Raw genomic sequence first — 12965 nt, forward strand, 5'->3', positions numbered from 1 at the left:
CCTAAACAAGCATCTTTAACCCTTGCCTTGACGGTGCAGCCCCACCACCCCAAAGATTTTTCCTTGGAGATAGGCTTTAACTTGCCAGCACCTCCTATAGACCGAAATATCACTTTTGGGTGCACTGACCCTTTAAGCCTCCAAAATCAGCCTACCCTCACCCATGGGTGACAGATGCTGGATTACTGCAACAGCTGAGCCTGGGAAGGGTTAAAGCGCCCTCTTCGCCCCCCCTTGGCAATGGGAGTACAAGAGGCTTAGAGTCCTGTTATCTGGGCCAGCTGGATATATTTGCCCTCATTGGGGGAAAAAAAAATCTGCCAGCTTGCCCTTGCCTGTGCTGGATGCCAGGACCCCTCCTCAGGGGACATTATTGCTGCTGCCTTTTGGCTGCACAGAGGCGAAGCAGCAGGAGTAGCAGCATCTTTGGGTATAGGGGGCGGCTCTATTAGCAGGAATGCGGTAGTGATGTAGAGGCAATGAGAGATGTGGCCTGCAGAGGAGCCGGTACAGCCTCTGATGCTGATGCTGTGATTGAGGTTGCCTCTGCTGATGCTGATGCTGCTGCTGCTGCTGCTCTCACTGGACCGAAACTGCTAAAGGATTTTCTACTGTTGGTGGGGGGGGAATGCCCAGCTTCTCCTGCTTTTGGCTTTAAGGAACCTACAGGGGTGGACACCAGGCTTGGATCCTTAAAAAATCTTTCACTGAAAAAAAAGGGGGAGAGAAAAAAAAAAAAGATTCAACTGATGCAACAAGAGGACTGGACCCTGATCACAGCATTGCATCCTCTATAAGGTAAGGCAATGCATCTTGATTGCAGTCATGATGGTGGAGGTAGGGGGGGGGGGGGTACGGCTATAGGGGGGGTTGATGGCATTCCTGCAATATCTCAATGGGGGGGAAAAAAAAAAGAATGCAGGGGATTTATTCATTTTTCTTATTTTAGCATCTTTGATGCATAAGAAAAAAAAGGGGGGGGGCACTGAAGACTTTGCACTGGGGGGTCTTAAATCAATCACCTATATCCAAGCTGAGTCCATCCTCAGAGAGGAGACCCATTAATCCTTGTGAATGTCACATTGCATTCTGCCATTGAAAAAAACTTTTATTTATTTAAATCCCCAATGCCGTACCCCCCCCCCCCAATCCTCCTCCCCTCTGCACTGTCCACTCTCAATCAAATTTAACCCCCCCCCCTCTTTTTCGTTCGACCAGCGCAAGCTTGAATATCATCCTTCTAATGCATCTGTCTACATATGTGACTGGAATAAGGGATGGAGCTAATTTGGGTTCAGATAGTGTACTCTGCTCCTGGTGCCTTTTATTGGCTTCCTATGTATTAATTAAAAAAATGTTCTTTGCTACATTGCATTGGTGACTTCCATATAAATACTGTATATATCTATATATTTTTTTTTTTGAAGAGCAAAGGGAGTCTCCCTGGTGCTGAGGGGAAAAAAATCCATTACTTGTGCCAGTATTAAAGGCTAACTTGCTACACGTTGGAGCCAACCGTTATTAAAAGATTGAATATTTATAGGGTGGAGGTTCGTAAAGGTTCTAAGGTTTAGCTACAGGTACCGGATCACGGTATAGAATAGAAGACGAGAGGAGGCAGCTTAACCCCCTTTTCCACGCTGCAGAACCGTGCTTTTGAAAAAAAAAATCCCAGAGCACCTTTTTTTTTTATCCCGGTGACAGCGCGTAATTAAGTAGACTGTCCTCCGAATAGGTTTGCATGGAGGAGATGGATTTGTGCACGGCTATCGCCAAGCCTAGATCCTTCATCTAATTGCTGTCTTCTTTGGCTACGGTGATGTATGTACCACGGGTAATATTGTATTAGAAAATGTATGAAAGCCGGGAGAGGTGAAGTAGCTTTCAAAAAAAAAAAAGAAAACCCTGTCTTAAGCCAGATGGAACTGCAAAGGCTCACATCGGCAAGCACATGTCAGGGAAAAAATGGTTGTGATTTGCAATTTTTCTCCCTGTTCCTCCTGTCACTACAGCAGAAGCTCCAGAGAGAAAGCCTTCGAAAAGAGATCCTCTCTTTTTTTTTTGGGGGGGGGGCTTATTATTCCATTGCTCTCTTTTTTTAAAGAGTCTTGAGATTGGCTCGTGTTGGCTTTCTCTTCAACGCCAGAATTTTGAGAGCTTTTTCGATTATCTTTCTAATTTTATCGGAAGCTCCCGCTCTTGCTAAATATTTGTTTTAATCTTAGGCTCATCTTCATGAAGATGATGAGCAACCTTAAGCCCCCAGTATGCCAACTACAATCTCCAGTATGCCAATTGCAAACCCCGGTATGCCAACTACATCCTCTGGGTTTTGCAACTGCAAGCCCCGATATGTCAACTACAGTCTCCGGTATTGCAACTGCAAGCCCCGGTACGCCAACTACAATCTCCGGTATGCCAACTGCAAACCCCGGTATGCCAACTACATTCTCCGGTTTTGCAACTGCAAGCCCCAGTCTTGGCTTCAGCAAAAGCTTGGTCTTGAAAGCGTTTATTTATTTTTCTGTTGGGTGAGCTTTCGATTGCCTTTCTAATTTTATCGTACGCTGCCAAGCTCCTGCTCTTTCAAAATGTATGTTTTACTCCTAGGCTCATCTTCTTGAAGATGATGAGCAACCTTAAGCCTTGCTATGCCAACTACTATCTCCAGTATGCCAATTGCAAGCCCTGATATGCCAACTACAATCTCCGGTATTGCAACGGCAAGCCTTGATATTCCAACTGCAGTCTCCGGTATTGCAACTGCAAGCCCCGGTATGCAACCACAATCTCCGGTATTGCAAATGCAAGCCTTGATATTCCAACTACAATCTCCGGTATTGCAACTGCAACCCCCGATATGCAAACTACAATCTCCGGTATTGCAACTGCAAGCCTTGATATTCCAACTACAATCTCCGATATTGCAACTGCAAGACCCGATATACAAACTACAATCTCCGATATTGCAACTGCAAGCCTTGATATTCCAACTACAATCTCCGGTATTGCAACTGCAAGCCTTGATATTCCAACTACAATCTCCGGTATTGCAGCTGCAAGACCCGATATGCCATCTACAATCTCCGGTATGCCAACTGCAAGCCTTGATATGCCAACCACAATCTCTGATATGCCAACTGCAAGCCCTAGTGAGCCAACACTGGGGCTTGTAGTGCCTTGGCTGCAGCAAAAAGACAGGAGCTTGGTCTTGAAAGCGTTTATTTATTTTATCTGTTGTGTTGGGTTCCATTGGTCGTAAACATTAGTCCTCGTCTAAATATTGTTTTATTACCAGAGGTGGCGTGTTATTAAAACAACCCTATGAAACGGGTCTTTGGAGGCACAGACAAAAACCATGAACCAATACGGCAGTAGAGGAGCCACTCTGGGATGAGCAATATCTATTCCTTTTATTCTCCTCCACCGATATGGTTGATTATTTTATTTTAGTGTTGCATTTGGGCGCAGCAGGAGATGTGGGGAAACACAGGCACAGAGTAATCCTTCGATATGTATTTTTTTTTTTCAGACTTTGCAACGAGCCATGTGTTTGGTACAGATAGAAGGGTTGGCCGAACTTTTAAAATACCTCTTTGAGCGCATTCTGGAGAGCGTGTATCAGCAAGGGCGTGCGTGGCATTTGTGCAGAACGTGCAGCTACACAGGGCTCTCTGGGACTTAGGGGCCCATTAATACTAGATGTGGGTCAGGCCAGCGTGAGATATGTAGGACGGATCTACCTTCTTTCTTTTTTTTCTTGACGCCTTTCGGACTGGAAACAAAGGGTGTGTTTGCCTTCGATTGTATAATATGAAGAAAGTTCACAAAGATTGCTCTTGTAACCATCTGTCGGTCCACAGGAATAAATGTTTTTACCTGGACAATAGTTGAGTGTGGTGGGCCCAAACATAAGGACAGGAGCCCTATGGGGAATTTGTCCATCACTTTATAGGAGGCTTGTATTAAGAGTGGAAGTGAAGGGTTTTCTGCTTGATGTCAGTTGTATATTATGATGCATGAGGGAGCTTTGACTATCCAACCAACCAACCAACCAAACAACCACTCATTCATTCATAATTATCTATCTATCTATCTATCTATCTATCTATCTATCTATCTATCTATCTATCTATCTATCTATCTATCTATCTATCTATCTATCTATCTTCCACGAATATGTGTTTGTATATAGGCAGTAGTTGATTGTGGGGGACCCAAAAATAGTTTTTGAGCAGAAGTCCTTTGGTGAGACTTGTAGTAAAGCGTTGTATGCTTGATGCCAATGGTATACTATGAACCATGAGAGAGCTTTGGCCATCCATTCTTCCATTCATCCATCCTTCTTCCCATCCATTCATCCTTTCTTCTTCCCATCCATTCATCATTTCTTCTATCTATTCTATCTATCTATCCGTCCATCCTTCCTTCCTTCCTCCCATCCATGTTTATATTCAGGTAGTAGTTGATTGTGGGGGGACTCAATCCCTCCCTCCACTGTCTATGGGGCCCATTTGTACCAGATCTCATGCTCATTCTGGAATTGTCCTCCCCTCTCTCAGCTCTCCATCCTTCCTTCTATCCAACCATCAATCTATTCATCCATTCATCAATCCATTCATCCTTCTTTCCTTCCTTCCTCCCATCCATGTTTATATTCAGGTAGTAGTTGATTGTGGGGGACTCAATCCCTCCCTCCACTGTCTATGAGGCCCATTTGTGCCAGATCTCATGCTCATTCTGGAATTGTCCTCCCCTCTCTCAGCTCTCCATCTCTCCATCCTTCCTTCTATCCAACAATCAATCCATTCATCCATCCATTCATCCTTCTTTCCTTTCTTCCTCCAATCCTTACATTCATCCTTCCATCAATCAATCCATACATCCTTCCTCCCTTCCTTCCTTCCATGCATCAATCCATTCATCCAAACTTTTGTCCTTCCTTCCATCCATTCATCCATCCTTCAATCCCTCCTTCCTTCCTTCCTTCTTTTCATCCGTACATATTTCCATCCATGTTTATATTCCGGTAGTAGTGGCTTGTGAAGGACTTTAACCCCCCCCCCCCACTGTCTATGAGGCTCATATGTACCAGATCTCATGCTCATTCTGGAATTGTCATCCCCTCTCTCAGCTGCTCTTGTTTCACATAAATAGACAATTTGAAGAGGCAGGCCCTTGGGGATCTTTCTGTCCAATATTATCCAAGGCGTTTTTTTTTTTAAAGACGTCTGGAATGTGGACTGAGGTTCCTAATCGGCGTCCAGGCGTCTTTTGCAAGTGCCGCCTCCAAACCCCAATCGCCGTGAGAAATAAGCTCTTCTTATGCCCCGGCTCTCCCGTAATATCTTGTCACGGATATTTCGTGCCGTCGAAGGTTCACAGAGAGCCATGGAGGAAGGCAGACTGAAAAAATGTAAATTTTATTGAGCTGTAGGGGTTTTTCTGAAGGCGATATTCACACAACCACAAGAGGAGCGGTGAATAATTCAACAAAGTGGCAGAGGGAGAAGAAAAAGTGGCTCATTTTGATTCCTCCTCGCAAAAGGGATCCGACAAGAAAAAAACAAAATACTTGCGTGAGAAGCTTCAGGTGGAAATTGGCATTCTATGACTTTGGTGATGCAAATTGACAGTCAGGCTGAGCTTCGGGAATGCAGCTTCCATCTGAGGTCTCTCACACAGGAGAGTCTTCCCTTAAAGCAGTGGTCTCCAAACTGCGGCCCGAGGGCCGGATGTGGCCCTTTGCTTGCCTTTATCCGGCCCTTGGAGCACTCCTTCCCAATGATACGAGATACTATTCTGCCATCTGACACCGACAGTGGAGCACCATTTCTCCCACTGACACCACTAATGGGGGGGCACTATTCCTCCCTATGATTCCAGCAATGGGGCACTATTCCTCCCCCAATACCAGATGTTTACCCCCACTGATGCCAGGAAAATTTTCACTCCCACTGGTCAAAGTGCGGCCCTCCAAGAGTCTGAAGGACAATAAACCGGCCCTTTGTTTAAATTGTTTGGAGACCCCTGCCTTAAAGGAACCCACCATGTGCTCACCTTTCCTTGCTTCTAAGCTGCTCCATTTAGCGACCAGCATGTCACTCCCTCCCCTGCTCCTAATATGACTGCTCTATGTTACTTTTGATTGGCCCAGAACTGTCCCTTGGAGCCAGAAAGGGATTCCATGGACCTGCGTCAGCTCCGGAAACCTGATTTGGTCCTAAACAACGGGATGTGGCAGCTAAACTAGGGTGACCAGACGTCCCCGGTTTCTGGGGACAGTCCCCGGATTGAGGACACTGTACCCGGAACAAGTCTGTGGGCCAGATTCACATAGAGATACGACGGTGTATCTCCTGATACACCGTCGTATCTCAGAGTTGCGACGGTCGTATCTATGCGACTGATTCATAGAATCAGTTACGCATAGATATGCCTAAGATCCGACACCGTGTTACACCGTCGGATCTTAACTGCAATTTTAAAATGGCCGCTGGGGGCGTTCTCGCTGATTTACGGCGAGGATATGTAAATCAGCGAGATACGCCAATTCACGAACGTACGGGGGCCAGACGCACATCACTTTTCTAAGTAGAGGTTCTCTTGTGAATCTATTTCTTTCACTATTGATCCAACTGGGTCTTTGCTATTTAGCTCTGATTGATAGTTGTTGTTTACTTTTAATTGATATCACGTGAATTTTGTAATTGCTATCACCTTTGATTAATTTTCTTACTAGCGCCCCCTACCTACCACGCAGTCACTTTACGCCATTTACGTAAGGGTTTCCCCTGCTTCTATGAGGCGCAGCCAATGTTAAGTATGGCCGTCATTCCCGCAACGAAATTTGAATTGTTTACGACGTTTGCGTAAGTCGATTGCGAATACGGATGGATGGAATACGTAATTTGCGTAAAACGTCGAAACCAATGACGTCCTTGCGACGTCATTTGGAGCAATGCACACTGGGAAAATTTCCAGACGGCGCATGCGCTATTCGATCGGCGCAGGGACGCGCCTGATTTGAATAGTACACTCCCCCTAGCCGCGGAATTTGAATTCCGCCGGTGGGATTTACGATACGCCGCCGCAAGTTTTGAGGTAAGTGTTTTGTGAATTACCCACTTGCCTCAAAAACTTGCGCCGGCGGATCTTAAATCGCATAGGTTGCGCGGATCTAAAGATCCGCTAACCTATGTGAATCTGGCCCTGTATGATTAAGCACTAATTTATAGTGCGAAACGCGTCAGTTGTTTTACTCCCGTGTTGTGTGCTGTGACTTGTAGTGCATTTTTCCTTTTTTAAATAAAGACAACCATCAAGTTATTTTTGGAGTGCGGCTGTCCATATTTTCTTTTTCCATTTGTTGCCTTGTGCATTGCCAGCACCCTCCTGAGACTACACTGATCATCCTAACACAATCCACCTGGAGCGGTAACTTTCTTTCTTTCATTGAGGACACCGTACCCGGACCAAGTCTGTCCCCGGGTTTTGTCCCTGGATTTGATTTGAACAGGGACTGCAGTGATCCTGCGTTTCTTGGGTATGGGAGTCAATCATTGGCTCCGGCAGACTCGATATACCCATTGATCATTATGTACATAGGCAGAAAAGTGGTCTGGCTATGTAAGCAAGGCAGATCGCCGTTCTGTCAGTATGGAAGACATTGATCCTGTGTTCCTGCAAAGCAGATATAGGGATCTACGCCTTCCCTTAGTAAAAGCAGCTCCCTCACAGTAAGAAAACACTTGTTAGGCACACATTTAACCCTTTGATTGCCCTAGATGTTATCCCCTTCTCAGCCAGTGTCATTAGTACAGTGACAGTGCATATTTTTAGCACTGATCACTGTATTAGTGTCACTGGTTTCCACAAAGTGTCACTTAGTGTCCAATTTGGCAGGCCAGCTATGAGTCGCTGATTGCCGCCATTACTAGTAAAAAAAAAAAAAAAATGGCCCCGGATTTCATTTGAAAAATCTGGTCACCTTAAGCTAAACATCCGTGCAGGACTGTATGCTTGTGATGCAGGGCTGCTGCTAGAAATCACAGGGCCCTGTACAGCCTCCCTCCCCCCACCCAAATATATCAAAACAATATTTTTACTAAAATCATTATTAGCACAAACATAACAGAGAACCCACGTGAATTAGCCCTTAATATTTTTTATTGGGTTTTTTTTAACCACTTCCTTACTGGGCACTTAAACCCCTTCCTGACCAGAGGACTTTTTGCGATTCGGCACTGCGTCGCTTTAACTGACAATTGCGCGGTCGTGCGACGTGGCTCCCAAACAAAATTAACGTCTTTTTTTCCCCACAAATAGAGCTTTCTTTTGGTGGTATTTGATCACCTCTGCGGTTTTTATTTTTTGCGCTATAAACAAAAATAGAGCGACAATTTTGAAAAAAAATAAAATATTTTTACTTTGTTGCTATAATAAATAGCTCAATTTTTTTTTTTTACGTTTTTTTTTTATCCTCAGTCTAGGCCGATACGTATTCTACATATTTTTAGTAAAAAAAAAAAAAAAATCGCAATAAGCGACTGGTTTGCGCAAAAGTTATAGCGCCTACAAAATAAGGGACAGAATTATTATTTTTTTTTTTTTACTAGAAATGGCGGCGATCTGCGATTTTTATTGGGACTGCGACGTTATGGCGGACACATCGGACACTTTTGACACATTTTTGGCGCCATTCACATTTATACTGCAATCAGTGCTATAAATATGCACTAATTACTGTATAAAATTTTTTTTTTACTAGAAAAGGCGGCGATCTGCGATTTTTATTGGGACTGCGACGTTATGGCGGACACATCGGACACTTTTGACACATTTTTGGCGCCATTCACATTTATACTGCAATCAGTGCTATAAATATGCACTAATTACTGTATAAATGCTTTTTTTTTACTAGAAATGGCGGCGATCTGCGATTTTTATTGGGACTGCGACGTTATGGCGGACACATCGGACACTTTTGACACATTTTTGGCGCCATTCACATTTATACTGCAATCAGTGCTATAAATATGCACTAATTACTGTATAAATGTGACTGGCAGGGAAGGGGTTAACACTAGGGGGTGAGGAAGGGGTTAAATGTGTAGCCTAATTAGTGTTCTAACTGTGGGGGAGGGGGGGTGACTGGGGGGGTGACCGATCTGTGTCTCTATGTACAAGAGACACGGATCCGTCTCCTCTCTCCCCTGACAGCACCGCTGTCTGCGAGAGCCGGGAATGAGAGATGATCTCATATGTAAACATATGAGATCATCTCTCATTGGCCGCACAGATCGCCTAGGAAACGGCCGCTCCGATTGGCCGTTCACGGCGATCTGTGACTGGCTGTGTCCGAGGGACACGGCCAGCACAGCAGTTCCCCGCTGCGCGCTCGGGAGCGCGCGCGGGGAACGCGAAAAGGGGAGGCCGTAAAAAGACGGCCTGTTAGGGATTGGGAGCCGCGCTGAGGCCGTACAAAGTCGTACGGCCGTCAGCAAGTGGTTAAACATTTTTTAAACTTTTTTTTTTTTATAATTTTTTAAAAGTTTTTTTTAATACATTTTTTTAAATTGTTTTTTTTACCAATTTTTTTATTTTTTAAATTATATATTTTTTTTAATGTACTTTATTTTTTTTATTTTTTTTTTGCAATGCTGTTGAGGGGGCCTATCTATGAGATATCAGGAGTTTTAACAAACCCCTGACATCTCACATTTGAGACAGAGAAAGGAATTGAGGACACAGATTCTTCAATTTGCAGCTACACTGCAGATGAATGAACAGGAGACAGAGGTTTCTGTTCACTCATAAACTGAAGCATAGTAAACACAGTTTTGTCTACCAAATGTAAGAAACATTCTTCCCACTGATCACCAATGTAAGGGACATTCTTCCCACTGATCACCAATGTAAGGAACATTCTTCCCACTGATCACCAATGTAAGGAACATTCTTCTCACCGATCACCAATGTAAGGGACATTCTTCTCACTGATCACCAATGTAAGGGACATTCTTCCCACTGATCACCAATGTAAGTAACATTCTTCTCACCGATCACCAATGTAAGGGACATTCTTCTCACTGATCACCAATGTAAGGGACATTCTTCCCACTGATCACCAATGTAAGGGACATTCTTCCCACTGATCACCAATGTAAGGGACATTCTTCCCACTGATCACCAATGTAAGGGACATTCTTCCCACTGATCACCAATGTAAGGAACATTCTTCCCACTGATCACCAATGTAAGGAACATTCTTCTCACCGATCACCAATGTAAGGGACATTCTTCTCACTGATCACCAATGTAAGGGACATTCTTCCCACTGATCACCAATGTAAGGGACATTCTTCCCACTGATCACCAATGTAAGGGACATTCTTCCCACTGATCACCAATGTAAGGAACATTCTTCCCACTGATCACCAATGTAAGGAACATTCTTCTCACTGATCACCAATGTAAGGGACATTCTTCCCACTGATCACCAATGTAAGGGACATTCTTCCCACTGATCACCAATGTAAGGAACATTCTTCTCACTGATCACCAATGTAAGGGACATTCTTCCCACTGACCACCAATGTAAGGGACATTCTTCCCACTGATCACCAATGTAAAGAACATTCTTCCCACTGATCACCAATGTAAGGGACATTCTTCTCACTGATCACCAATGTAAGGGACATTCTTCTCACTGATCACCAATGTAAGGGACATTCTTCCCACTGATCACCAATGTAAGGAACATTCTTCTCACTGATCACCAATGTAAGGGACATTCTTCCCACTGACCACCAATGTAAGGGACATTCTTCTCACTGATCACCAATGTAAGGGACATTCTTCCCACTGATCACCAATGTAAGGGACATTCTTCCCACTGATCACCAATGTAAAGAACATTCTTCCCACTGATCACCAATGTAAGGAACATTCTTCCCACTGACCACCAATGTAAGGAGCATTCTTCTCACTGATCACCAATGTAAGGAACATTCTTCTCACTGATCACCAATGTAAGGAACATTCTTCTCACTGATCACCAATGTAAGGGACATTCTTCCCACTGACCACCAATGTAAGGGACATTCTTCCCACTGATCACCAATGTAAGGAGCATTCTTCCCACTGATCACCAATGTAAGGGACATTCTTCCCACTGATCACCAATGTAAGGAGCATTCTTCTCACTGATCACCAATGTAAGGAGCATTCTTCCCACTGATCACCAATGTAAGGAACATTCTTCCCACTGATCACCAATGTAAGGGACATTCTTCTCACTGATCACCAATGTAAGGGACATTCTTCCCACTGATCACCAATGTAAGGAACATTCTTCCCACTGATCACCAATGTAAGGAACATTCTTCTCACTGATCACCAATGTAAGGGACATTCTTCCCACTGATCACCAATGTAAGGAACATTCTTCTCACTGATCACCAATGTAAGGGACATTCTTCCCACTGATCACCAATGTAAGGGACATTCTTCTCACTGATCACCAATGTAAGGAACATTCTTCTCATGTGATCCCCAATGTAAGGAGCAATCTTCCCACTGATCACCAATGTAAGGAACATTCTTCCCACTGATCACCAATGTAAGGGACATTCTTCCCACTGATCACCAATGTAAGGGACATTCTTCCCACTGATCACCAATGTAAGGGACATTCTTCCCACTGATCACCAATGTAAGGAACATTCTTCCCACTGATCACCAATTTAAAGGGACCCTTCTTCCACTGACTACCAGTCTACGGTAGCCTATCCCCACCGGATATTTATATAAGTGAGGATTTCACTGACCGCTGATGTAAGGGGGGCACAGAGCCTAAATGGCTTACACCATGGTGCCATGAGCTGTAGATATGGGAATTATTAGTAGGGTTTTCCAGAGACCTGAAACTGATTTCAAGGGTTCCTCCATGATAGAAAAGTCGAGAGAGGCTGCTACAGAGTGATAGTGGAAGCGTGTGCTATGGGATAATTGGTGGAAGTAATACAGACCCCACATTAGATACGGGAAGGGGGGGAGAGCCAGGTGGGGGAGGAGCAGCAGATTGTTAGCTTGTCAGCTGTTTCTATGGTTCCCTTTAATAGCACTTCTTATTCATTGATCTTAGAATATATTATTGATTGTAACAAAACTGATTGACAAATGATAATGTCATTAGGCACAGCTACAGGGAAATATACATTTCATTTTAGTCATGGATAGAGCGAGCAATGACCGGAAGGTATCTGCTATCTGGATCCCCAATAAGGAGATTCCCTTTAATTCCTGTGCCGGTCATGAGATTCTAACCAGTCCACAACCCATCCAAAATAAAACCAATTTAGACCTGACTGGGCCAGCTGGATTGGACATGTACCCTTAAAGGGGACCTGTGCTGTGCCAGCTGTGCCCAAGCAGTGGACAAAGGACAAATGGTCTGTAGGATTAAAAGCATTAGAGTATCTAATGTCATGAAACATCCACAGAGCCCTGAAAGGGCAAAGAGCTTCCATAAAAATCATTTGCTTTAAGCTGTTACGTATGCATAGGCATGCTCAGTGGGTGTGCCTGGGCACACCCTAATCACCCCATTCCCCCTGCTGATATTTCACCAAAGCCCCCCCTCTACTGACACCATCCACTGCTCTACTGACACCGTCCACTGCTCTACTGACACCGTCCTCTGCTCTACTGACACATCCACTGCTCTACTGACACCGTCCACTGCTCTACTGACACCGTCCTCTGCTCTACTGACACATCCACTGCTCTACTGACACCCTCCCCTGCTCTACTGACACCATCCTCTGCTCTACTGACACCGTCCACTGCTCTACTGACACCATCCACTGCTCTACTGACACGTCCACTGCTCTACTGACACCGTCCACTGCTCTACTGACACCATCCACTGCCCTACTGACACCGTCCACTGCCCTACTGAC

At 44.6% G+C, this 12965-nt stretch overlaps 1 protein-coding gene across 10 annotated transcripts in view; it reads left to right on the top strand.

Moving 5' to 3' along the window:
- The first annotated feature begins 499 nt into the window (after nucleotides 1-499).
- Nucleotides 500-12965, top strand: part of DAB1 (DAB adaptor protein 1) — an 815805-nt gene continuing 803339 nt past the window's right edge. For 5 of the 10 annotated variants that reach the window (XM_040360837.1, XM_040360843.1, XM_040360842.1 and 2 more), the window contains exon 1: nucleotides 502-798. The gene's annotated coding sequence lies outside the window, so the exon portion shown is untranslated. Of the gene's footprint in view, nucleotides 799-12965 lie in introns of all 10 variants that reach the window. The other 5 variants (XM_040360848.1, XM_040360844.1, XM_040360840.1 and 2 more) reach the window with 2 other exon arrangements.

The sequence above is a fragment of the Rana temporaria genome, chromosome 7 (assembly GCF_905171775.1).
Source record: "Rana temporaria chromosome 7, aRanTem1.1, whole genome shotgun sequence".
NCBI classification, from domain to species: Eukaryota; Metazoa; Chordata; class Amphibia; order Anura; family Ranidae; genus Rana; species Rana temporaria.